The sequence below is a fragment of the Dufourea novaeangliae genome, unplaced genomic scaffold, assembly GCF_001272555.1.
Source record: "Dufourea novaeangliae isolate 0120121106 unplaced genomic scaffold, ASM127255v1 scaffold124, whole genome shotgun sequence".
Lineage (NCBI taxonomy): Eukaryota > Metazoa > Arthropoda > Insecta > Hymenoptera > Halictidae > Dufourea > Dufourea novaeangliae.
The window spans coordinates 2,917,056-2,943,109 of NW_015374010.1; positions in this window are offsets into that span (position 1 = coordinate 2,917,056).

Here is a 26,054-nt window from a genome sequence, read left to right on the forward strand (position 1 = left end):
GATCAATGTAAATCAATGTAAATCAATGTAAAAATATAAGCGTGGAATCTTTGATTCCATCCTTACAACTTAACTTTAACTTGGAATATGTCAATAATGAAGGAACCATTTGCATGTCCTTAGGCTTCTGTATACCGTTGTTTTCCGTATTTTCATGTGGCTGTTGATAGAGAAATCCCCCGCTAATGAGTTGGAAAACTGAACTCGTTAATGATTCGCATGCAAACGTACGATTCGAAAGCCATCGTGCGGCATAGTAACGTGAGCGCAATCTCATAAGTCAATCGAACACGGAGCAATAGAAAGCAGCAAAGAAAAAAGAACCAATGACAAATTGAACGAGAGTTGCTTTCGTGTTTTTGCTTTATCGTTCGTGTACAACATGCAACTTACGCGTGCAAGTCACCGCTCTGCCACGCGAGCCACCAGATACGTTCTAAAGTGTTTAATTGAGTAATAAAATACATATATTAGGCGGTAAGCGGCAATTACGCCGACGTTCCCTGAATTTACGCAACCGTAATACCATGCGATATTCGATAGCGAAATTTATGATTCAACGTCTCAATTTTATTCCGCCATATTTCGGCTGGTAATAAACTTCCGAAGATATTAGTGTCGCTGTAGGTATAACATAACGAGCCATTCAATCTCACCACTCTTTACATCGTTACTATGTAGTCTTTCGTGCATTGTGAAGTAGTATTTATTTTTTAATTAATTGGGTCATTGTTTATACTATTAATTATCAAAGTATTGAAAATGGTAACGATAGTAATGTCATGGATACACATACATGTAGACAAATGACCAATTATGTTACCTTGATTTAATATTAACCCCCAGGATATCAGAAACATCACGCACGATACCAGTTTACGAAAACCAACTGGAGCGAACAGTTGTTCATATTAGAATTTTATTATAAGAGGACCAACATATTTCGAAAATAATTCGTTCGTTAAAGAGAGATGAGTAGTGATCTATCTGGACCCAGGTACCATTGTTTATTCGACCGTCAAAAATGTTCATCTTCAGTGATGGTCAGAGTATTAAAGTGTATAATATGATACTGTTTAGTTTAATACAATCTGTATTTTTTAATGCAAACTTAAGCCTTTTTGGAATAACGGGAGCCGATTAACTTTAATTTGAGTAGCACAGAGTTATTTAAATTCCAAGGGGAACACGAGGCTATATCCACGGCGAATGAACAGATTTCGGTTTCAGAAAGCCGCCCGGAGAAGTTAATTTCGTATCAGACTAAGCGCTAGGATAATATGGATGACGGCAGATCAGGGGCAACGGGTTTCTCCGCCTTTGGATTCAATTATTCTTTTATACTTTCCGAGTGTAAAACCGAGGGAGTCAGGTACGTAGTAAAGCGTAATGCTCTCCGACCAATTTTCCCACGGCCGTTCGTCCAATTTAAACTATCGGCGTTCAGCCGCGGAAGGATTCGTCTGAAACTCTCGCAGCGTGTCCTTTCGGAAGATTTCCGTTCGGAATGAAATTATCGTGACATCGTGAAATTCATGGCGGCGCAAATCGTCAGATGCGCGTGACGTTTAGCCTGGAAAATATGTTTTCCGATCTGGATCCACCCCGAAAAGGATGCGCTAAATCATCGCTGGAAAAATGTCCGATTTTTTTCCGCATCGTCCATCTCTCCCCCCGCTGCGCAAACGGATGCGGTCAACGGGCCCATTTTTTACGTGTCAAATTAAAGTGATTAGTTCCTCCGCCCCGTATACAGAGCCTCATTTATTCGTCAACCATACGATTGCTAATAGGAAAACGTACGAAAATTATTACACTGGTCTTACAGATCGTTCCTTTGCCAATACTATCAGGCAGATGACATGCACTTTCGACATTAATATAATGCCTTTTATAAAATCCAGTTTAAAAATCGGAAATAATCACTTTTTATTTCTTGATTCACTATTACTTGACGAACTCAGTATTAGTCTTCCAGAAACTCGAGGATCTATAATGCTTCATTTATATTCATAATGATATTTCACCATCCACTTTCTAAGGCGCCCCCTTCTAAGCCTTCAATTTCGTTATGATTAAATGTTACTTAATTTCATCTAGAATAAATTTTAATTTTTTCAGATTTATGTATTTTATTGTATGTTTTGTTACATAAATTTGTTCCACCTTGCCCTCCCTTTTCAACTAAAGGGCCCCTAGAAAGTCTAACAACTCCAGAACCCAGAAATCTTAATCCAAGCCTGGCAGGACACATTTCGCTTATAAATTGCACGTGCCTCTAAATGCTTCAGTATATTTGTTACGATCACTCGGTAAAGTACAGAAATTAATAAGGGTTCCGTTGTTAAGCGTCTGAAATACGCAGCACGTTGACGCAAAAACGGCACGGCCATATAACACGTTTTTTAAGGCTCTAAAACGCGCGCACTTAAATCAGCAGAACGATTGGAAGAATGTCGTCCAGGTAGAAGCCGATGAAATATACCGGTAAATGGAAACAAAAGGTGGGGCGGGAGGGGAGGTTTGGTGTTTCTCACTCGGCCGATACATTGTGCGCCAGGGAAACGCGTGCGCGCGCGATGCACCGTATATTTTCGCTGGTGGTTGTGCCCACGTTACATCACCGCCCCGTGATGTACACAATGTACATCCATCCCCCTAGAAGGTGATTCAAAGAGAACCAGTTGATTTGAACTAATAAAAAGAAAATGACGAGAAGTTCAAGCAAGAGAACTTCGTCGTTCCTACATTAGAAACTGGTCCATTTCAACGCGAACCAATTGAAGACCGTGCTAACAATTTTAACGTTACTAATCCTTAAATTTAAAATACTTCTTCCTCGAAATGAGAAATGTATTTATATCAACGATCTGATGAAAGGTTTGTTTTTTATTATATTTCACAGAGCCGCCCTATAGGCTATAAATACATAAAATCCGCAGTCTAGTTATAACTCTATATACACGTTTCCACGCTCTTGGCAAATCAATATTCTATCCGTCACCGAATGTCAAAATGGAATACCTTTTTAACATTTTATTTACGTTTCATCGGCAATTCCCCATTAACGATATTTCGACACTTAAAATCACAGGAAGATTCAAACTTCGCTGACATAAAATAAAATAATATTATTCAGGTTAGTGCTATCAGCTTGAATATTATCGAAAATACCGAGGAATTTTTGGGACGAGCTGTACATTTAGGTCCCCGCCGCCTGTGTCGGTGCGAACAGACACGATAATTTAGAGCGGGAAGCGAAGGTGTCTAGATAGATGCGCCGTAGAAATCGACAGGTATGATGAATGCTCAACAGGCGCCACCATATACTGCTAGCAGAGATTATTGCGTATTCCTGTCAAATGCGCCGTCGGTGGTAACGTAGCAGAAGGTGAGAGAAGGCTCGATGGAAGCCGACGATGCTAGCGAACATCTGCATTTTCAGAGGGCTGGGGGGTGGGGGAGGGAGTCGACCGGTGAAAGAGAGACGCCGTATTCCAACGTCAACCACCCACCCCCTCTATCTCCTACACCCCTTTTTCTCCTTAACCCATACTTCGTCGCGGTTCTCTCCACCTTTTTTTCTCTTCTACGCCCCCAGCTGTGTCTTCTCTCTTTTCTTTTCCAATTTTTTTTTTCCTTCTTTTCGTTCTCTCACATTTGCCACAACGCTGGATGCCTCTATCGAAATCCTTTTAGCTTCCCCCGTTCGAGTGATTCCAGGTTTTAAGCCCGGGCGTTCAATCATCCGACACTTCAACGTCGCGTCGGGACGAGGGATGGCGTCGGATGGCAGACGTTGGGGGAGGCGACGACAACCGCGAAGAGAACGCACGTCCGTCGACGAGTGAAGTTCCGCGACGATTTCCCGCGGACTTCCCGTTTCGGCGGGGCTTGGGCTAGGCCGACGTTGAGCTGTTCGAACGAGTTTTGATGGATTATCTGCCCCGGCAGAAAAGTCAGTCAATGCGAATTTATCGCGGAAACACGCCCCCCCTCCCCCGCGTGCCGCCGACGACGACGGCGGCGGTGCTGAGTGCCGTCCGACTCTTCGTCACGAAGTTGGATCGTTACGTTGATCGTGACTGGGATAAAAGTTTTCCATTTACACAATTCACGTGAGAGGGAACGGGTCCCCTCTCGCGATCACGACGGATCGATTGACAGGATATGGGGCGAGTTTCGTGGAATTTAAAAAAAAAAATTTGTATCGCGCAGATAAGGTCGTATTCGTGAGCATTTTATGCGACGAACGATCGCTCCTCTCTTGGAAAACGACATACCTGCTGTTTAATTTATTAACTGAAACTGTTCGCTTGTACACGGAACTCTGAATACCTAGAATATTATTACCTTGTTAATGTAGTATTACAAACCTTGGATATTACTTTGTCACGAAAATTAAAGCTTCCTCTTGACGAATTTCAAACTACGATAAAAAAATTAATCATAACTTTGCTGAAACATTTTTATTAACAATCACGTGTAATAAAGTTTAAAGTAATTTTATCATTAATCTTCAAGAAGTTACGTGCTTTTCAACATTAAATATTATTCGTATTTATAAAAATCCGCAGTAATCGGGGCATCCGCAGTAATACGCTCCCACCTATCCTAGCGGGTCGCTAATCGTAACTCCACGAAGACAGCCATGCTTCGCGGCCAGGGGAATCCCTCTAGGGGATCGATCCGAATTACCGAGGACCGAAGGCTAAGTAATTTATCCGGCGATGACGTAACGGTGCCTTCGGTAAATCATTCGGATTGAGTACATCAGCCAGGACGGCAGCCTCCGTGCAATATCCATCAGGGGGCCGGCTCGGCTGGCCCGTTCCTACGGCGAGACTCGGGACGCGGCGAGGACTAGGGGCCGCAGGCGCGCCGGAAGGAAATCATCAGTACCTGACTTGCAGAGTCGCGGAGCAATGGACAATGAGTTATTACCTTCTGGCCTTGCGATAGTACCTACCGCGTGCTAGGCGACCACCATTATATCGTCCACATTGAAACATCTCTACCGAGAGGATGACCACCCACGTTTAGGCACGAAATAACCAAGATCGTCGCGCTTTGTTTCCGCGACGTTGCGTGACGCGGCTTCTCCAGGGGCCGCTTCCGGCGCGGACCGCGACGGAATCTCATTGTGACGATAATACCAGACCTTCGTATCAGGAGCTGACCAATCCTTTTGGCCCCCCCCCCCAGCCCCCACGGATCGCTTAATTTCAGGGCTCGACACCGGAGAAGTACGCGACCCGATACCACCAGCATTAAGTGATTTACGTTGTTACGAGTTTGGGATGTCGCGGGGGGAGGCGAGTGGAAATCGCCGAATTCACCACCACTCCCTACGCCACTTCGTCACCCACCGACGACAATTTGTCCCTGCGTGGCTAATGTTTTCTCGTTGCCGCGGTATTCGTCTCGGTGTTATGTACGAACGGTACATCGACCGAATTTCGTTGGACAAAAGGAGCTCTTTACGGTCAGTGATTTAACCATTTAACTGGGGAAGACAAGTTTTACTCGTTTTTTTTTGTCACATATCAGGATAAATAATACAGGGTAGACCACCAAAAGTGATCAGCTTAGATTATTCTACTGCTAGTTGTTCGATGGGACATTTTTTTATAACAGACATTTATTTTTTACAACAGGCGTCGTAAGTGGAACTAAGCAGTCGTTTCCTAACCGTTTACGCGAGTGTGTCGGTAGACACGTTTTTGAACATCGTTTTAATTAAGGTAAATAATATTTTCTTAATGTTTCTTTGATTTAGAATAAAACAAATTAAATCGAAAAATACGGAGATATTTCTTGTATAATACCCAATTTATATCGTTTCCATTTTCACAAACAGGCGATGAGAGTTTTAACCATTGAGCAAACAGTTCAAGATTTCCCTCTGGATCTTAAACGTATCATGCTCGCAGAGACGCGTATTAAGAAATCCGCTGGAAAGAGAGTTAATTTCTGGAAACCGTCAATCGATCGGGTTTACGTGGCGGCGCGGCGTTATTCTGTATTTACGAGGGCCGTTTTCCATAAACACGTTTCAATTTCGCATAATAGAAGGAGGAAGTTTCGCAAACCGCAGGCGCATTATTGCCCCGAGGATCAGCAGATCCGATGAAATCGTGCACACGATGGAATATGGGGTAGGATACGTCTGCACGGAATCGAATGTCCCGATCCCAGGATTCGCAGGCATTTATACTTTTGCTTCCTTCCTACGCCCCTCTATAAAGTGTTCTAAACAGCTCCATAGCTTTAAATCTTTACGATTCACCGTCGTTCGGTTCGGCCGTCAAGTTTATTCAGGCGTTTTGTAAATAATAGAGAAATCGAGCGCGTCACCGTGACGCTTTATTTTATAACGGAATCACTTTATCTCGATGTTTACATGGATTTTCATCGAAAACGTAGGTTCGACGTTCGATGAATCGCGAGATCTGGAAAAATAACGTTTTTTTTTTTGTTTCATGTGGATTTTTCGCAAAAGTAAACTCGCAGTGCCGGGGTTGTTCTCGATTGCCAATGAAAAGCTTATACGTTGAAACATTGTAAAGGATTATACGCTGCAATATCGCGGAAACAGGTCTGATTCCTTTGACACTGTAAACTTGTGAAATCAGTTTTCTCTCTTGGTATTATGCTTCACCCACCATAGAAACTTGAATTTAAATGTTGTAAAAAGCAAACAGTTAGTCTGCAATCTAAAAACGATTGTAATTTTCGAAATGATAAGAAACATTATCGAATGTATTTGTAAATAAAAAGTAGGTTTTATTATTATTTCAATAATTTATGTTAAATCATTCGATCAGAAATAGAAAAATTTGCGGAAGTTTTTTTAGTTTATAGTCCTCTAAATGTAATAAGCTGAAAAGAGGAGAAACGTTTATTTTTCTAGCGGAGCAGGTTAGACCTAACACGAACTGGCAACGGGCGAAGGTAATTTCCGGGAGCCGAATGGAGTAGATTGGTTTCCTGTTACTGATATTTAAATGGCCGGGTCGCACCGGAACAGTTTGAAAAATTTATGGTTCCTTCCAGATTGGAATAGTATGGCCACTATATGCTCTGTAATACTGCATCTTAAATCCGTAACAGGCGTAACCAAAAAGGTTATAGATTAAACAGATACATTTACTGCTAACCTTAAAAATCACAAAATCTATTAATTTTAAAATTACCTACAAATTTTCTCGTCACATTAAGAAGTAGATTGACAATAAAATACTATCTTTTGTGCAATGAATGTAATTCATTTTGTGCAATCTACATTTATATGTATTTACGTCAGTGCAAGATCGTAATTTACAATAAGGAAATCTGTATAATCTGTCGAATTATTATATTAATACTGAGTAATGTTGTGAGTATTACGTAGTATTGTGAAGGTTTTAGTCGAAGAAAGGTAAACAGAAGCATTTCAGACTAAATCTCAAAAGTCTTCTTCAGTTTCGCAGCGCCGTTTCAGCCGTGCGCACACTTTTCCCGCCAGTTCACCCGACACGATCGACGCGGGACGAGACACGAGTCGTTTTTAGCGACTTTAATCGCGGTCATTAACACCCCCTGTAAATATATATATATATGTATACGTATCGGTGGCGTATAGTTTGCCACGTAGACACGCCGACTGTGCGTTAATTACCGGCACATCAACACCGAAACGCTAATCGAATCTTGGTATAGGCCCCGCATTCCGTTCTGCAGCCTGGTAGAAACCGGCGCGCTTAATACCATGATGAATTTAAGCAGCATTTCGCCCATTGTCCCGATCACCGCGCAGACTAGACTCTGCGCGGGTACGCGCGCTGCTAATTGCCACCCCCGATCGATAGACCTACTTTCGATGATAGATTCAGGGCTCCGATCGATACAATACTACAATTTGGTTTCGATGTCTTCGATAATCTGTTTGGCTTTACGCGTATGCTAATTTTGATTTCAATTTCTGCCCAGGTATTGACTCTGAGCTTGTGTAGATGATAGAGAAACAGTAGGGTGGACGCACCAGTAAATGAACATTATATATAAAAACGTGTAAATTAAGTTAATAAAATAAATAAATGATTTTTTTCAATTCCTTCTTTCATATCGGAACAATTTTCGCAACATTGCGTTAGAAATGTTCATTTACTAAATTCCGACCAACGGAAACACTGCGCAACCGAAGCATCCCCTTATTCTTCCCCTCCACCATCTACCCTCTCGTCGGACCCACCTAAATCCACCCCAGAGGGACAAAAATTTCCGATCGTCGGAATAGAAGAATCGCGGTGTGGGTGCGCTCTCGTTATTTTTTTTTCAACCCTCCCTAAAACGGCATCGGCACACTTGGAGCAGACACTCGGTCCCGCGTGACGGTAATAGACGTTCCACAGCCTACATTTTCGGGGGTGTTGGGCAGCAAACGGTGTGAATTCGCGTAAATTTGTTGGGGGCGGCAAAAATGGTGGCGGGCCACGGGAACCGACGGGGTGTGGGCGAGAGTCGGGGTGGTCGGTCGTCGTGGCGAAGGGAGAAAGGGTGAATCGTGAATAATGCCGCCGGTTTAAACGGTGCCCGTCCGGTCATCGGGGAGGGGGATGGCTGAGGGGGGAGTAGAGGAGGGTGGTCCCGTTTATGCCGCATCAGAGTTCGCCAAATTTATTCCATTGCCGGTGGGCCGCGTTCACGTGACTTCCACGACGCTGTGCGCGGCCACTCGTGATGAATGCGCGCATTAAAATTGTCATTGGCGTGCGGGCGTGCGCTCGCGCGCTTTCGTGCGCCCGAGCACGGCTGTAAAGTGCACGGTTCGCTCGGTGTGCACATCGCCTCGCGGACGGTCTCTCTCTCTCTCTAACCGGATAATGCATTCGCCGCTAAATTGTCTGCTGGCCGCCCTCGCCGGTTAAATAGATAATAACAGTTACTATTATTTCAGGCCGCGGACGGGGGCCAAGAGTGACGGGACGACTCGACGCTCTAATGCGACACGCCGACGTGTTTCGAGCGTTAGCAGACAGATCGACGAATGGAATGCCAGTCTGACACTTTTTAATCCTACGAGCTTACAGGATGTTCGTGAATTCTGGTAGTAATGGTGGTTTTCATGTACGTACAGGGTACAAAAAAATTAATAGTTAAGGGATGTAACTGCACTTCTAAATCGGTAGATATTTGAATGTTAATGTTAAATTTTTGTATTACGGTAATGTGTGTTCTAGTTGTCGAGAAGAGGTAAAGTTTAAATGAAGTCATATTCGGCTGTATGACATTAACTGGTGACTTAATCTTTACTGTGGGTTGGCTGGGTGTGGTGATGATGAATAACATTTAACTCGGTTACTTAAGGGGGTATTCAGGTAGTCCAGCGCGTGAGTTTCATGCTCATGTTTCGAAGTTTTTTGCAGGCAATCAAAGTAAGTATAATACACGCCCGTTTATTTATATTTAGCGAAATGTACAGATTATTATTTGAAAGAAACTTATACAATATATACACACATATAATCACAAATAAATGAGCAAGAAAATTTAAAAGTTAGGCTGGACAGATCGATAGAGAATTTCATTACGAATAATTCAAAAAAAGAGAGCGTAAAATTGACTCATAAATTACGATCTGCAGACTGATTTGAAAAAAATAAGTTATTATGTACCACTGTGCAGCGGTTGTGTTCATTAATTGGACATGAACCAAGAGGATTGTCGAGGACTTCTAGTAACTAGGGAAATATTTCGAGACAGGGGGGAAAAAGTCTGGACAGTAAATCTAGACTCGCGAAGCTGCAACGACAAGTCGATGGTACCGACGTGCCGGTGCTCGATCGTGGTAAAACCATCGGGAATAATAAATAGACTTCCGAAGTTCCGTTGCAGATTATTGGGGGGAGAGAGGGGCGGGAGAGTATTCCAGTTATAATTCAAGAGTATCAGCGGGGTCGGGGAGAAGGACAGAGAACAGCGACGGAGGGGGAGGGGTGAAAGTTATTGGGCCACGATCGGTTAGAAAATCAGATATGCCGGAGAGTTTCGCTCCTGGGAGGAAGTGGCCCAGGCCGGATGTTTACTTGAAACTCCAACCGCATCCACGGCTGAGCTAAGTGAAGTAAGGTGGGCCGGAAGCTTCTTAAGTAAAACCATCCCTATCGTTTCTCTCTCCTGTTCTCCCTCGAATCAAACCGGCTCACTCCGCCGCGGCATAAATCCCGCGATGATGCTCGTCCCGGTGAATTGTTTTCTCGTCGTACTTCACGGTCGAACGCGGGCAACGAAGATTAATCCTGATATTCGGTTCTGCTCGGAACCGTGGGTAGACATCATTGCTTCTTATCGTGCCCGTCTTGTCCGTTTATCCTAGTGGAATTGAGTTTCATGGTCCTCCGAAGGAAGGGGACACCCCAACTTTCGTTCGAGAGGTAATTTTACGTAATTGTAAAATCGTAAGGAGGAAATTGTAGGTAGGATTTCAAGGTATACGATCATATTTTTTATAAATTCATGGACACCAGACCCTTCGGGAGAAATTTCCGAAAGAAACATTTGTTTGGAATTTTCCGTGTTACGATTTTTCGATTAATTAACGTATTATTCGAATAGTCGAAACCTTATGCATGAAAATAAAAGAAGAACGAAGTCGATTTCCAGTTTTAAAAGAATCCTTCTCATCGAGTGCGAAAAGTGATCGATTTGGCGTGGAATAACCCTATAACTTTCACCCGTGGACGACTGGTTTTGTCAAGAATTAAAAAAATATAGGTTTTGCTATGAATGTACAAAGTTCAACAACTTTGATATCCACAAGTAACCGATTGACATTCATATAACACCAGTGTCGCGTCATCTGCCACTAACAGTTGGCTCTCGTAATGCCACTGTCACATCAGTCGTTAAAATCTTCGCATTAAATTTCTCTCTTACGTGGTCATTCCGAATGTCTCAAAATTGATACTATTCGACTGATCTTGTCTTTAAAAAAGCACAGAAAATTTCTTATCACAATTTCCGTCCCTCTTTCATTACTTTTCCAGGGGTCTAGTTTTGTTACGCAAGACGACGGTTTGACGAGCAACGTCGCGAACCGAAGACGTTCGCGTCTTGTAAGCGTGGCGTATTCAATTTTACAAGCTACTTGTTATCCGGACAAGGAAAAAGTTACGGTGCACCAGTGAATCCATTGGTCCGGTTCCAACTCGACAGTTTTTACTGTTTGCACGAAATCCGAGACTGCCGATTACCTTCGCATTGGACCACATCCAACTTCCCATTTTCACCAGTTTAAGGTCTCCGCCCCCACCCCCTCCCATCTCTCCGTGCTCATCTGCCCGTTCTGTTTTTCTGCCCGCTTCATGAATTCCCCATCTCCTCGATCTACGAGTGGGGTTCATAACCGCATTTGCATCCATCGTCCTGTGCACAATCACGGACACGCGTAACGATCCATTGTCGATCTCGGTACACATCGGTCCGGCCGAGCTGGACTGTAGAAATTTTAATCGAGTCGTTCGACTAAGTCCAAGTTCCTTGACGACACAATCAAGAAGCGATCGCAAGAAATGTTTGGTCCAATTAAGTCGCGCATGGAATCCGTCCCTCTCCCACGCGGTTCGTTCGCGCGTTAACGTTCGAGCAGAAAATCCAATAATACCACGGTAAGTAGTAACAATGATTCTCTTTTCTGCTCGGAAACAATTGTTTCGATTTCATTGAGACGGGCATTGAAGCGGGAATTGAATGAAACGGATCGTTGAACTCAAACAAGGTTGGGAAACACTGAAGAAGGCGGAGTGGTGGGGGGGGGGAGGACTGGGTATTTCATTGTGAACCCCCTCCCGAAAACTTCCCCAGGATCGTAGAAATTCGTTAATTATCATCGTCCGTGAAACACCACTAATTACTTACCCCCATTGTTCCAGTACAATCAGACGCGTAGCAAAAACTCCTTCCACGATGGTAAAGCCAGTTCGTTACCTTACGGTTCCTGGGTTCTACTGTTTACTTTGCATAACAATTATATTGTTGCTGCGTTTCGTACGCGACACGGTATGATATCACTGCTTTACATCCGCCCGGGATTGTATCTAAATAGGTTGGCTCGCGTAACATACCGATTCCTACGGTTTAAATTCAACTCATTTTACGAGGGTGATTCTAATTACAATGGAACAGTCTTTTTACAAATCCCTTAGACCTGTATTCTAGGAATGGTGTTGCACGTTGTCTTGTAGGGGCAAAATTTGGAACATATCTTGACGATCGGTAGTACGAACCTTCTGTAAATATGATCCAAACATTAAAAAAACAGTGTTAGTGTGACTAATAGTTCGTTATTTATCGTGACCAAGTATACATTATTTATGAGAAAAAAGTATTTTGCAAATTGTTTTAAATTAACTTAAAATGACTATTGTGTGAAGTACTTGATTTTCTGAAAAAAAAATTTTATACAAAATGTCAAAAAATTGCAGTGAGCGGGTTAAGAAATTCATTATTGTCTGTCGTATTCTGGATTTATTTCTAAGCCAACTATAAATCCATATCATTTAAAAAATGAAGAACGAAATGATATTGTGACTATTCAAGGATCAGTGAATTACTTGTTGGTACACCCAATAAAAATTAGATTGAGACTTTCATCAAGTATTTAACGTTTTATCGTTTCCCTGATCTTGACCGTGAATAATACGTTTACATTCTCACGACATATGTTTTCAATCCCTAACTTTACTATTTTCACCTCTTCAGTATGGACTATTGCCAATAAAAAAAGTACGTGTCAAATATTTTTCCGTGAACTATCTCCCATATAAATTGCATCAAAATCGGCGTGCATGGGTTCGATATATTTCCTTGACAGATAGGATCCATGCAAAGCGTGTATCGTTTCCCTCGGACATATTAAATGAGAAGTACTTTTTCGTTTTGGATAGTGTATGTGCAGAGCAAATCCTCAAATTGTAATCACCAGACCACGGATGTTTATGCAAATATATTATAGCACTTTTATCGTTCAATTTACAGGAATTCGAATCGAATAAAAGTTGATTTACTTTATTCAGACTATTCTGCCAGGTTCCAAACAAAATGAAAACTTCCTTGAACTCTATCAAATTCTCAACTACATTGAATTCTACACAATCGTGTATGCTATAACTGCCTAAAATGCGCAGTCAGGAGGTGGACAAATTCATTATCTAGGTAAACAGTTTTGAATAACGAATAAAAGATTTAAAAAGTATCCCGGCATATTTAATTGATTAAACGTGGAAATTCCAATTTTTATAATGAAATAATGCTTCTTCTTAAACGAGTAGACACTTATCAACCATTCTTCATGTTGTTTCTCACTGTCTATTATATCATTCGAATACAATTATGTCCAATTCTGTTTGCAGTCAAGTAGTCACATGCTGCAAAATATCTTGCAAAACTGAATCTTGTACAGCACATTGTTAAAAGTTACAGATTCCATCGAATATAATAATTCGCTTCCTTCATTAAACATTCCCAGGGAAAACATATCGTACACTGTAACAATGAAAAATGTAGTCGTGTGTCCACAAACTACAGCAACGTCCTTATTAATTCCTCTTTGAGCTTGTCTTCGTTGATCACAGCAGCGCAGCCACGAGATCCCGTATGAATCATGACGTGACGCGGCGTGACACGAATTTTAAAGCCTTTCGGCTCGCGAAACGGTGTTGTTGCGGCAACCACGGGGCACGAACAGGGGTGGAGGGGTGAAGATGTAAAGGAGCCCACGGGGTGAAAAATTGAAGACGCCTGCCCGGTTAAAATGGCGAGCAACATTATTGTGCAACACGGCACCGTGACATAAACACGAGTCTGTCCGTACATCCGGGTGTTATTACCCAAACCAGAGAGAGTGAAAAGGAGAGAGAGAGGAGAGGAAAGAGCGTAGTCGTCGTCGTCGTTGCATGGTAAATTTTTCATTACTTCCTGACACTTTCTACGTACGAGAAAATGACGGGGGCACTCGCGTATGAAATTGAAATACGTCTGCCGATCGAGCGGCCGATCTATTTTCCCGGGGTACGCTCGAGGGCCGAGACCGAAGCTACGCGACCCAGACGGCCCCGACACCGACGCCCCGCGTAAAAATGACATTGGATCACGAGCGTTTCGTGCACTCAGCACCGAGTTTCCCTCGTTCCTCCGTATCTATCTCTCTTTCTCCACGTCCCCGTTTCTCGTATGCCCATCCGTGATATTTCTTACAGATTCACGGAGCACAGCGTCGATACGACGATATTTTTCGAAACGTGTCTCGATGCTTCATCGGGAATTTATCGGGACCAGTGCCTTCCTCGAAGTAAATGCGGTTTCCGTAAATCGCGCGTGCTCGAAATTAATTTGGTTGCACGAGGTTATTCTCACTTGTTGAAAGAGCTTCTTATGAAAAATGTGTATAGGGTGAGTCAATAAGAACTACTATCTAAAATAATTAATTATTTTTTGGATGTATCAGAAAATGTTGTAATGAATTTGATTTAATTATATTTTTTTTTTTAGACATCAAACTGACCTTGGGTTTTTTCAAGGTCAATGCATCTTTTTTTAAGTACCGTCATGCTATAGGTCGTTGAATTCGCCCTTCTATTGTCAACAACGGGGTATTAGAAAAAAAATGTATTGACCTTGAAAAATCTCAAGGTCAGTTTAATATCTCGAAGAAAATAAGATATAAAGAAATCAAATTGTATGCATCCGATGCGTTCCTTTAAATACTATACATATAATTCATTAAAACATTTGTTTTCTGATACAATGAATAGATAATGAGTTATTTTAGGTAGTAGTTCTTTTTGACTCTCCCTGTATATCAGGTTGAGAAATTTTGTTTCTGCTTGCAAAACTTCGTTCTCTGTGGGGTAGTAATTGAGACATCTACCTTACATGCAGATCTTACGATGGTGAGCGATGTTTTATTCGGTAATTAGAGCTCTCAATTCAATAACTTTTTTCAAATAACAGAACACCTTCACAAAGTAATTTTGAATGTTTGTGCAAATTATCTTCAAAAGTTACAAAACACATTCTTCGCCACTATATTCTATTTCTTGTAACATCCCAATGTAATATTTATCGCAAAGTGCCTGATATTCGCGGTTTTTCCGATCCCTAAACCCACGAACGTTCCGACAAAATCTCAATTTTTCTTTTCTCCACTAACCCCGCTACATTTTGCTCGCGGTCGAACAGTCCTCGGACGAGAGCCCCTTCCTCCTCGGTATTCTCGAAGAAAGTCCACTGTCTTCTCCTTCGAACGAGTAAAATCAAGCCCTGGGTGCTTACGAGCAGATTTCCGCGAGATAGTTCGTCGTCTTTCCTTTTTCTGGGGTCTGCCCTCTTTCGCTCGATTTCTTCTAACGGTGTCCCGTTCTCGCGACGTGGATTACTTCCTCGGGAATCGTCGAGAAACGACGCCACCCGGAAATGTGTTCCGGCCAAAAACTTCTTCGCGCTTTTCAACCACCGGAAATATCACGGCGTCGACACGATTCTCGGTTACATTTCGTACCAAATTAACGGGTTTCGAATTCGGACAATTTTTATGTGAAACAAGAATCGAGAGAAACACGCAATACACGGGTGAACAATAACAGTTTCGTAGCATCGGTTATAATGTTTTTCATTCGGGCGAGTCTCGGTCGTTTCAGTTTTTACCGGTTTTCCACCCCCTCGCCGTGGGTGCTTCTCATTAATTATTCATATTCAATTAAAACTTTTTGCTCGTGTTTCAAGAGTGCACGGTAAACGTTTCGATTACATCCGCCGCAGACCAAATAAAAGCCACCACCCCCCTATACCCCTCACCGTGGTCGAAGGGGTGCCGGGAACCGCGAACGTATTAAAGCCATTGTTCGGATCGTACTACAAACCGAGCGAAACAAAAAAGTGGATATTGCGTAAATACGAGGAGGGTGGGGGGCGACCAGGCTCGATTTCCACGCACCCTTACCATGTTAATCAGTAGGTACTGGCTGGTTGTTTGAACGATCAATCTTATTTGAACGGCTGAAAACAATCTCGTTTGCGCGAACGATGCGGCTTGATGGATGGTATGTTTGCGCGCGATGACATTAATTTCCTGGCGTTACGGTATTTATTAATAAAACCCGCCGCGACGGTATACCGGTGTTGTAATCGTTTCATTAGCGAATCAATCCTCCCCCGCGCGCGGACGATAATAAAAACCAGTTTACAGTTAATAAACACCGGAATACTTGGATCGACAGGATTCAACGGTCGAACCCCGTGTGTTGTTGTATTCATTCCGCGGCACGATGTATTTCTTGCAATGAATTCGTATGAATATCTCGCGGAATATTAGTAGAATAATATAGCGAATTTATAACGTACGAATCGAGAAGAATTTTCATTGCTGTTGCATCGTAATTTTGTATCTCGGGATGGGATTTTACCGAGGAATATTTAATTTGAGAAATAATCTGATGTATATGTTAACGAACTTTGGGTTCTTTGCAAATTTAATTGGCACATACAATACATTACAATTTAAAAAGTATGAAAGCTCGTCGACTTTATTCGAACATACTTTTCGCCTTTATTAGAAAATGGCCATTACCGCTGTCTAGACTACGGATGTTTATGAATTTACAACAAATCTTTACATGCAAAATGCATTCTAACGACGTCTGTAATTATCCTTAATGATATTCATACATCGTTATCAGCATAGTAAGACATCCAGTACAAGAAATAAATTTCTATATCATTTTCACGTTTATAAATTAATGCCTAAAATTATGAATTTGCATAAATATCCACAGTCTACTGACATCATTTCGAGGATACAATCGTGCCCAATAAATACCGAGACGAAATTTGATAATTTCGCACGAACAGGCTTGGGTATCTAATTTCACAGAAAAGTAGGTTTGATTCGATTTTCGAGGAACAATGTCTCCGCTCGCAGGAACTTTTTAATTAAGGGGCTGGGCGTCTGGCAACTTATTGACAACATCGCTGGGACTTGTTTATTCTGCATTCAATTAACTTCCAAGTGTTTGGAGGGAGGGGGAGGGCGTATCCCTAAGCCGAGCCCTTCGTTTCGTCCGCCCTACCCGATTCCCGTTCATCGTGATTATTCCTTCTCAGGACCTGGAACGATATGGCAGAAGATAAAATGGGAACGTGCCTTTCCCCCTCTTTCGCGTTCGTTGTTTTCTTCAAACAAGCAACGCGTACACGTTTAACTAACCGGAAAAGGGAAGGGTGCGCACGGCCGTGTTCGAAATTTCTATGATACAACATCGCGGAGTTCTGATTCATCCGCGATTTCTCGTTCCGTGATCGGCGATAAATTAAGCGCATCGAAGCGTGGAACTCCGGAAACTATCCTATTATATCGTACAAAGTCGAAAAATACATGCTCCTATCTCGACGTGTGCTGGATGTTATCTAAAATGTAAGATTACTGTACTCGTGTGATTCAGGACCCGACCCCTTTCAGGTAACTTTCAGCAATTGAAGTTTTTCAGTTGATATTGATTACTACTAAGGCATTTACAAACAAGTTATTAATATTATGTCTGTCACATACTGACGAGTTTATATTGTTCTATGTAACATTTACTTATTTAGATAGTCCCAAGTTATGACTAGACTACGGATTTTTATGCAAAATCACATTTTCTAAAGTAATTTTTTCCTACAACAGCAAAGATAGGAATTTATTTTATTACACAAAGCCCTATTGGCTATAAATACATAAAATCAGCAGTCTAGTTATGATTTACGTTTATGCCTCAATTATTTATGTTCGAGACGTGTAAAAAAATAAAATAAATATGATTTAAACCGTTTCCTACATTAAAAAAATTATAAAACCTCTTTTTTCTCGAATGTCCGAATATGTTAGGACAATTAAGCTAAGGAGGGCAGTATAATCGTCGATACATAGATACAAAGCTTGTTACACCCGGACAAAAATTTTACTGTACGCGCTCGTCCTCCTCCGCCTCGCGGGAAATTCGAGAAGGCAATCGGTGGACCCATCGGTAGAGACTCAAGAAAACATTGACCTAAACTCGGTGAAGATTCTACGGAGGGTGGGTGGGTTGGCAGCGAGCAACTAACTGGATGGCCCTCCCAAACCACAAGAGGTCGTCGAGCCAAAACGGAAGGAAAATTTAACGTTAGTCGGGCGATTCGTATCGATCGTTCCCGTAGTCAGAAGTTCCTGTCTAAACCGCAAGGACCGAAACGTCGAAGGTGGCTTCTCGCTCGAAGTCCCCGCCGATTTAAGTCACTCGAACGCCGACACGCCCCCGTCCAAATTATAAACTTTGCATCGACTCCGCGGGAGCGAACGGTGGTGTGTCCCTTAGTCGAAAGAACACCCGTGCGCTTCGATTCCTCCTTCTCTTCACCCCTTCGAAATCGCGGAAAGTAACGGCGGAGCTGCGCAAGTTGCTCCTCGGACGTGACAACTATCGTCGACTGCGGAACTTCCAAAGGAATTGACGAAACCTCTTAAAAGTTTCGCCGTTGCTCGATTATTGGAATAGACCGTTTTCTTATCTTTTTATTTATCGTGGTATGACCGTCTGAATGTCTCCGGTTTTTGCCGACGATACCGGTTAACACTTTGACTGCCCATGTTATCCAAATATGGGTAACGCGTATATTAAGAGGTTGGAATATTGAAATACCATTAAAAGTTTTGAAGTAAAATTAATATCGCAGTATAATTTAAAACAGGGACAGCAGCCTCTATCAACCAAATGCATATATTTTTGACGATTCGTAACTTAAACGAAATGAAGTATGACTGGCTGCATACCTCTTTCACTGTGGCAGTCAACGTGTTAAGGAACCTATCCCCTGTAGCGACTCGAAAAAAAGGTGATATTTCGAAATTTTTTTAAAAGAAAGCAAAATACGTATGGTAAAAAAACTTCCTGGCCTTTATTTATTGTATATTTAAGTAAATAAAACAATGTTCTTGAAATATCAAGGTAACCTTGAGATTTTTCGAGGTCATTGAATTCATCTTCTCATCAGCTATAATGCAGTATTTAAAATAATTGATTGAAGTTGAAAAAATTCAAGGTTACCTTGATATCTCAGAAAATATATGATATAAAAAAATCAAATTGCATTCACCTGATGAGTCTATGCAAACGCAACGTAATTTATTTAAAACGTTTTCTGATACAACCAATAGGTAACGAGTTATTTTACATAATATTTCCTATTGACTCCTTAATGTATACAGACTGGAACCAATATGGTGATACAAATGAACAGGGGTGATTCCTTATCCAAAAGTAAATCCCAAGTAAACAATAAAATTAGTATACACGATAGTTTCGTTAAGGAAAGTGTGTTACGTGGGTTGCTTATTAACGGAATCATAAGTAACATTGAACGTCAGTCGACAGTCACTGGTAGTCTAAAATCGTTATTTAATCTTCGAACGGCGGTGTCTGGCTCAATTTTTACCCATGATCTCAGAAACTTCAGGCTCCACTAACTAAATCGTACAGTCGTTTATATTAACATTTTATAAAAAAAGATAATTAAATTTCGAAGAAATTCAGATGAGCAACACAAACGAGCAAGAGTCTATCTGGATCCAGGCACCGCCGTTTACTCGATTATCAAAAACGTTCGTTTTCCAACGGTTAATTAACGTTTTCTCAGCCCAGCGCACGTAATCAATTTGCGTGAATTCATCGGGGTACCTCGTCGAGATCGCAGACACCGTTCTCGATACGGCAAATCCGTTCTCGTCCGATGCTCTGGCATGTTTATGCAAGATCATGTAGCATAGTATGCCATCGGTTCGGCGAGTCTTAGCCGAGTTTCCGGTTTACGAGCGCGGAAGACTCGTTCCGCGTGTTTATTGCCCGAGAAATAAGGGACGGAATTAAAGACCCTCGAGGAGGTGAGCTCGCGTGAACGTGGAAGGTACGAAAATGGAGTGAACCGGCGTCACCGTGTCTGAGAAAGAAGATGGCTGGTTCCCGAGGTTGTGTAATACGTGTAGTCTTTACGCCAAAACCTAGCCTGAAGTGCGTGATGACTGTTTCCAAAGTAAATTACTACTATTACTACTGTTCCCCGGATGTCTTCCTCGTTTCTGTTACCGTGGGGCATTCACAATGTTTCTCTTGTATGGCAGAGCTTCGTAGAATATGGACATAAACCACACAGGCACATGAAATATAATGAAAAATGGTTGCATAAATCGTTTCGGTCTCGCGAGATATTTTACTGGGAAGAGTGTCTACGCCAGTCTACGGTAATGGAACCATGGAATAATTATAGGTTTCACTGAGTCTGTGTGAGATGGCAGGTGTTAAAAAACTCTATAACTAGGCAGCAATATCCAGTGAAGCATACAAGTTCCATTTCAATTCCCCTACCGCTCCTTACACTTTGACTGCCACGTCACCTACGTATACAATTTTTCCGGAAAACAGTTAAAATAATACAACCGTGACAAATCTTGGTTTACAAATAATTGTATCTTTAAAGATATTGCTTTCACTTCGTGGTGTGTTCACAGATGTTATTTTCGCACTTGACTTGTTCAAGTATTGAAACATATATCTGGGGCATCTTGTATATATTTTTTTAATTGATTTTTGTGTGACCAATTCATCTATTAAATAATATTCCTATATTATAAAATATTTCCTTAGAAACGCAAGTCAAGCAATGTATCACGTAGAGGGAGAACGTACGCACTCGTCAAACGGGAAACGGGCACACGATTAAACGAAAGGCTGTGTGTGTCCTGATTGTCTTGTACCATTTCTTCCACATCTTTTACTCATTTACCAATTTCATTCTTTATTTCCGGCCCCGCCGCGGTAGACCGGGCCTCTTTGTCGCGTTTCACCTTTCTACCCGTGTGCCCGTTCGTTCACACACTTTTTTTCACGTTCCCCCACCCCCACTGGTGCTTTTGTGTTATGAGTAATTAAAACATTTTGGCTGGACTATGAGGGCGAGAGTTCTTTGGGCTTTAAACGTGCCAGAAAATTCATCCTTTACCATTCTTTCCTTCTTATTCCGCCACGGTAACCATTTCTCTTTCCTTCCTCACCTCGTGCCACTATTTCTCGCTCCCTCTCTTCCCTCTCTTTTTTTTATTTCTCTTTATCTTCATCCGCCCAGCGGGTTAATGAAAGGATCTCACGCACGTATATACCACCCGTAACAAAACTCCGTTGAAATGATAAAAGCAAAGTGTCCGACGGGGAGCTACCCGCGTTTTCAGACCCGGACACTCCCCCCCCAACGCCCCTTTAAATGTAACTATTTTGTTAAGCAACCAGCACTACGCTCGCCGTATTGTTTCTATTGTTTCCGCGTGTTCCCCCTCGTTTCTTGGTACGTGAAATTCCACCGACTTTCTGCCTTCGTGCTCTTTCTCCCTTCTGGAAATCTACAGAAACTCTGTGTGTCCGTTTGCCCTGCTCGTTTGCTGAAGCGATTTCATTGGATCGCTTGGAAATTCCAACGTCGACAGCGTCCTTTGAAACAGAGCCCGTACTTGAAATGTCTCGATTGCACGAATGTTTCTATTAGTACGGTGTTTAATTTCGTTGTGGACGGGTGGGAGGGGTGGAGGAGCGAAAAGGTGGACGAATTTGACGGTTTGACGATTTGCGTGGTCGATCGGGCGACGTCTTTAATGGATGACAGTTAGGAAGGAACGTTCCGTTAAAAGCGGTGTGTATCGATCATTCTTATTTTATTGGTATGTATTGCTTGCTTATTATTAGTACATCTTTGATCGGAGAGAGAATAGGAGAACACAGCTAAATTCAGCTGTATATTATTAAATTATTATCCTTGATAGAGTGTATCATTGATTTTGACATAAAAAGTACATATTTTTGGAAACATATTCTCGAGCCGAGATGGTCAAGTTCATTGTCTAGTCAAAGAGTTTAAAAAAAAAGATAAGAAGAGGTACTTTGCCATTTTTCATTGATTAAACGTGGTAATTCGAATTTTCAAAATAAAATAATACTTATTTTTTGAATGAGTATTTATTTGGCAAACAATTCTTTAATCTTATTAACTGTTTAAAGGTCAGGATAACACTCTTAGATGTTGCTGCTTTTCACTATAAATTAGTCGAATAAAATGATGAGCCAACTATGTTCTAAAATTTCCTGGTCTAACATGAAACTTTGAGCACTGACATTATTATGAAAATATCATAAATTGAGATTTTTGAACAGTTGATAGTCAGTTGTTGAAGCATTCTTTCTCACACCATATTCGAATTCAGAGATTGATCATTTCGAAATAATAGTGCCGCTTCACCGTTATTATTCTGTTCCCGAAAAGAAAATTGTGATATCAAGTCTATTCACTAAAAGTTTTAATCGATAAATTTAATGTAAACGAAGAACTTTTATTTCTACGGAAGCAAAAACAAGTTCTCAGTTAAACAGAAACTTTTATTCAGCTGCGAAAAATTTGAAGTTTCATTAATCGCCCAAGCAGATGTCCGGTTAATGGAGCCTGAGGTACTTGAAAAAAGCACCAAGTGCACAGAAAATACCTTTCTCGCAAAAACAACCCCCGAGCGTGTATGAAATTAATTTGTTTTTTATGTATCCTTACAAATCTCGTTCAACATTATAACGTGCTTTCTTTTTCATGTCCATTCTGTATTGAATTTTTTAAACATCATTAATCAAAGAACAGACATTCTAATTTTTGTGTATTATCATGAAATCTAGCCGAACGTTATAGGATCACTCGACACAAACTCGATCCCCTTTTGCACTCGACGTCAGGGATTTTGTTCAAAATGAAATATGATGTAGTCCACGTGAAATTAAGGGGGGAGAGTTTAAGTCATCAGTTCGCTGATATCTTCAAAGTTCCACCGTCAAAGTTTGCAAATTTTGCAAAACTATCTAAGCAGGTGGCATATCATAGACAAATATTCGATCGAGCACCCAGATAGCGAACGGTACGTCAGCGACGACCTCGCAACGCCACAGAGAAAAAGAGACAATTACCTTCCTGGTTTCACTTGCTCCGTGGCTCTGTTAGCATAAACTGCAACACGCCGCGAAAATGGATGATTTTCCACCTGATTCACGTGGCTAGTCACGTACCCACCTGGAACGAGAATGAAACGTGCCTGTCAGAGCTAATTAAAGATTCACCCGATTCCCCGGACAAGCCTGCGTTAATTTTTGCTGGTATCCACTGCGTACTCGGTCCAGACGATAGAAGCAGCTCCGGGCGGTGGCTGCAACAGGGCCATCTTCTTCGCGGGAGAACAACAAAACGGTTGTTGATTAATAGCGGTGCGCGCTAGCCCCGACACAACGGTGTCTCTCTCTCTCTCTTTCTTTCTCCCCTTCCTGAAGGCACTCCATTCTTCCTGCCTCCCTTCCTTACTCCTTCCTTCCTCTGCTTCTAGCCCCTTCCGCGCTGGGCACGAGGCTATTTATCATTTGCGTGTTTCCGTGTGTTATCAATTTCACCGACTCTAACGACGCTGTAGCCTGCCGCCGGCGTTCTTAATTTTTTAAGTCGCCTCCTCCTCGTATGTGAAACAAATGGTCCATGTCTGACACGTCTCGGATACCGCTACTGTCTTCGGACCAATATTCTTGGGCGCGCCGTTTGTGCACGTACCGATCCGTGAACTCGCGAGAGAATCATCTTGACCCTTACACCAATATTGTTCAGCAGCTGCACAGACAAATCGATGGGCAGTAAGTCCAAGCATCTTTCGATGAAATGAATAAATGTTAAAATGTTTGAAGATATTCCGGCTTTGTTAACGCTGACTTTTTTATGAAGTTTAGCACAGTGGTACAACTTGAAATTTATAAACGGATGATATTTGTTTTAGCCGCATGTAGCCATTAGTTTATGAAATATTTAATATTCAAGACTAGTCTGCATTTCACTGTATTATTCATCCTTTTATCATTTATATTTTATTTCACGTGAAAATCGATAGCAGAAAATGTGCACGTCGAGCAATGCAAGGCAAGAAAACGGTACAAAAATTCAGTTTGGTTTGACTGTGGTCGGTGTTAGGAACATCTTTGGGAAAGAATAATGCGCTTCCATCGCGAAGATTACATCGATGCATCTGTCATGTGCACGCTGCTCGCGTCTGTTCAGTCGGAGCGAACGTTCAATCGAGCAACGTAGGTGCGTCGAAGGAATCGACAAATATGTTCTCAATCCGTAGAAATATAGATAATGATAAAGTGAACAAAACATGCAATCTCATCCTTTAACAAAGATTTCCTTATTTTTCAGTCTGGTCAACTGAGACAGTAATTTTTATTAAACAATAGAGAATAGCCTGTAATTGGTACATGTAACCTATGTGGCCTAACCCATTAAATATAAATCTAAAAAAAAATACCTACACCTATAGAAAACTTTCATGCATGTTCTACAATTCTATAACATGGCATTCTTTCGTATCTCAGGAATGGATCATAATTTCCAAGATATTTCTAACACGCCAGGATATCGTTCAAGTTCTCTTCGTCGAACCAACTCTTCACATCAACGATATTCAACGACACCAAAGATATTCGCGGCAGGCCACAATCGGCCAGACCAATTCCATTACTTGCCGAACTTGAAGAATGGTCGTCACTCTCTGGCCGTCCAAAGTATGTTACACTTTCCGAAATTGAAATCTCGCCGCGCCCGGGAAACGGATTCCAAGTGTAAGTACGAGAGCCTCGTCGTATTTGCTCGCCGTAGGTTTCGGACGGGATTCCGTGGGAAGCCTCTACTTCGTGGCGACCGATTGTCCTTCGTCCCTGGAATATTAACCGACTCCCCAGTATCAACCTCGAGTTTTGTAGGTCGGTTATTTATACGCGGCCACCGAGAGAATTCCGAAGTCAATCGCTCACCTGACTATTCGTGGATCGTGGATGGGACGCGTGATCGGCATACCGGGGACAGAAATTTTCGGTCAGAAATTGGAATTCCTGAAAGTACATCCTACACCTTGACGAAATGTGACAACACCGACATTGTGGATGTCGCTTGAGGTGGAAGAGCCGATATCCAAAGGAAATCCGGCCGTACATTGTCGTTCGTTCTCTCAGATTTGTCCGACGAACCGTGGCAAATCAGTCGGAAGTAAACTGCGTATTTTTATGGAAATTTTTCGTTTCGAACATTTGTTTCCTCGTTTTTTTTTACGTCACATCGATTAATATATAGGTTATTAGCAACGATGTTCAATATATACAGTAAATCATCGATAAATGTTTGAAGGCTCTTCGATACTAAGTGTTCAGACGTCATCCCCACTACTGGGCACTTGACTGGTTCCACAACGCCCCTCAATGGCGGGGATGACGTCTGAACATTCAGTGCCTTCGAACACTTATCGATGATTTACTGTATTACGGTGTTTCAAGGTACCGTAGATTCGTGATAATTACCGGGCTGTTCTAGGAACGTTGAATTATCGAGAGCAAATCGTATGTAGGATCTCCTCGCAGCTCGATCGATGCACCAATTATTGACTACAGAAGGCGACAGAGATTGGGATGCGTGCGCGTGCATAAGTAATGCATGTGAGCAGAAGGCATTCCTAACGAGTATTTAAGCCAGCAAGCAGTTATCGTGAGTTCATTGTAAATAGATTGTATGGTAAAGGTTTTTTGTCTTATAGAAAACTGACGTTTGTTTTTTAACTTGTCTACGGTCAACGTGAGTTTTATAGACAATACAACCATTTGTGGCAGGTCAGTTTTACCAGCCAACCGAGCGAGGACAGACCCGATGCATTTTGTTTACGAGTTGTCGTTAGTGGTCGACGATGACCATAACCTGGGTTTCCTGGACATCTGAAAAACACGTGCAGGACACTCGCGTATTTTTATTCATTTACAGGCCATTCGACGTGAAATTGGACACGTGCCCCGCTATTATAACATTGCATTTCTTTAAAACAATTGCAAAATAAGTGGTTAAAAAATATTATTTTAACTGAAACAAGTTTTATTAGATACACTTATATCTCCTCGGTTTGT